Genomic DNA, 2,397 nt, shown 5'->3' with positions numbered 1-2,397 from the left:
TGTTTTCGTGGAGGAAAGATCTTCCCTTTTCCTTGGATGAAAATGCATGCAGTTCCATGACTTTTCTGTTCCCTCTTAGATAATAAAAATTCCCGCAGTCATCTAAGTCACCAGACACTGTCACAACCCAGAAATCAGAATGCCCAGTCCCATGCAATAACCCAAACTCTACAACCCGGGGCTACTGCGGGCAGGAAGCCTGTGGTAGGTGAAGGGATTTCTTCTTTCTGTCTCAGTTCCTCCTTCTCTAACTCCCCAGTCGATTTAGGACGCCTTTTGAGTTGGAGCAGGCAGAGAAGAGAGGAGAGGGGCTGGGCGGCTCTTCTTTGACCGGCAGTAGGGAAGGTGGATAGTCTTTCTTGGGTGTGGTTGTGTCCATAGGAGGCTCCCCATCACTAGGACCCTCCCCTCAGCTCTCTTGTCCAGGGCGGTCACTCTCATTACAACACTCTTCTCACAGCTCATAGGATCATTTCAGACAAGGCCCAGTGTGACACACCTACTTTCTCTTGCAGGATTGGCTCACATCTGATCCAAGGGAAACACACAGGCGTCCCTGCCCAGACAGTCTGGGAGTTTGTAGGTTAGTCCCAAAGCTGCAGAAAGCTCCTTCCAGCCCGCCCATCTCTCCCTGATGATTAAGTTTCCAGGCTAATCTAACCACACAGGCCCACTGTATCCCACCCCTCCCCCTGCCAACCACAGGGAGACCTACCAAGCTTTCTGAAACCTCTCGAGGTGAGGGGCAGGGCCTCTCGCCACCCTCTTGGAAGGGATGAAGCTCACAGCCCAATACTTTCCCCCAAATAAATCTTCTCTACAAACTGTCTCTCCCTCAATCTCTAAAAGCCAGACCATTTTATACCCTCAATGTGGGTGAAGGCACGAGGTTAGAATTCTGTGACAAATTTTTGGATCTTACCTTGAAATTTTGCATTTTCTCTGACACCAAATCGAAATGCCATGTTTATTGTATCATGATGCCTCAGGTGAAACTTTCAGTTTACTATCTTGTTATATTTACGTTGGTCTTGATGCAATTGCAAGTGGAGACAGGGACTGCGAAGGAACTTTAGATCCCTGGAACGCAAACCATTGTGTATCCATGCCCATGCCATGCATTTCTTTCTTTCTTTCTTTCTTTCTTTCTTTCTTTCTTTCTTTCTTTCTTTCTTTCTTTCTTTCTTTCTTTCTTTCTTTCTTTCTTTCTTTCTTTCTTTCTCTTTCTCCCTCCTCCCTCCCTCCCTCCCTCCCTCCCTCCCTCCCTTTCTCTCTCTCTCACTCTCTCTCTCTTTCTCTCTTTCTTTCTTCCCCTGGTGTTTCCAAGGAGTTTACTTGGGCAGACCAGGGGACAGGGAGGCTCTGCGTCTAGAAGGTGTTGAGCCTCTCGGTAGTGAAGCATGGCTGGTGCTGGTGATGAAGGGCGTGGTGACTTAATCTTGGAGTCATGGAACTGCTTGACTGCTGCTCAGTGGCACTTGCTGGCTGCAATCTCCTCCACCTTCATGGTCTGGATTGAGCGGGCATGGTGCCAGGCCCCCATGTCTCGGTAGCACTGGGTGATGGCACCCCAGGTGGTCAGGTCCTGCACTCCCAGTACCTGTTGTGGGTGCCACTGTGGGAGTCATAGCTCAGCCAGATGCCAAAGCTCTTCACCCGAAGGGGGGATTTTTCGAACACCTGCCCACAGTAGACGATTTCCTCTGAAGATTTCTTCATCTTCTTCAGTTGAGACACAAAGTACCAGAAGCAGAATGTGGCCATGACATGGTTAGGTACAAAGATGCGCCTGTGATAGTGGGGTGGTGCGTGGCACTTGGGGGTGGGCAGGCAGCACCCCACCACCTTGCACTCTCACAGCGTGCCAGAGGCCTTCATAGAGTTTTATGTGAGTTTGCTGCCACCCACAAAAGCCATGCCAGACATTTCGTATTGTTGACAGTCTCTTGGGAGCCAGCACATTTGGCTGGGATCATCAGAAAGTCCTGGGGAATGGACTTGGCCAGAAAACACACGGGCACCTTCTCAGCCTTCCCTTGGAGAGCCTTGCCAGAGAAGCGCAGGTACTCTTCATTTGTCTCCCTACTGGCTTTTCGCTTCCCCGGGGCAAGACTTATTACCTAGCTCACCTGGAGTCAGGTGTGGTTGGATGGTAAAGATCCCAGGTATTTGCTGCTATTCATCCTTGTCTCAAGCATTTGGGGGACTCTCACTTCCTGTGGCTGGAGAGGGAGAGGGGAACTGGCTGCCCAGGGCCTCTGTGGGATGTAGGTGGCACTGAGGAGGTGGGAGGAAGAGCAGGAGGGCCTGCCCGGATGGGATACCCATGTCTTCAGGCTCGATGTTTCCTTTGCTGTAGCCCTGGGCACGTTTTCCATCTGTTTTCCTATGTGGGTG

At 50.8% G+C, this 2,397-nt stretch overlaps 1 pseudogene; it reads right to left on the bottom strand.

The window, feature by feature from the left end:
* Positions 1-1,368: 1,368 nt before the first annotated feature.
* Positions 1,369-1,878, bottom strand: LOC102433607 (annotated as a pseudogene).
* Positions 1,879-2,397: the final 519 nt, after the last annotated feature.

The sequence above is a fragment of the Myotis lucifugus genome, unplaced genomic scaffold, assembly GCF_000147115.1.
Source record: "Myotis lucifugus unplaced genomic scaffold, Myoluc2.0 scaffold_207, whole genome shotgun sequence".
In the NCBI taxonomy this organism is placed as follows: Eukaryota; Metazoa; Chordata; class Mammalia; order Chiroptera; family Vespertilionidae; genus Myotis; species Myotis lucifugus.
Note: the sequence above shows the minus strand (reverse complement) of the source record. Positions and strands in the feature narration are given on the sequence as shown.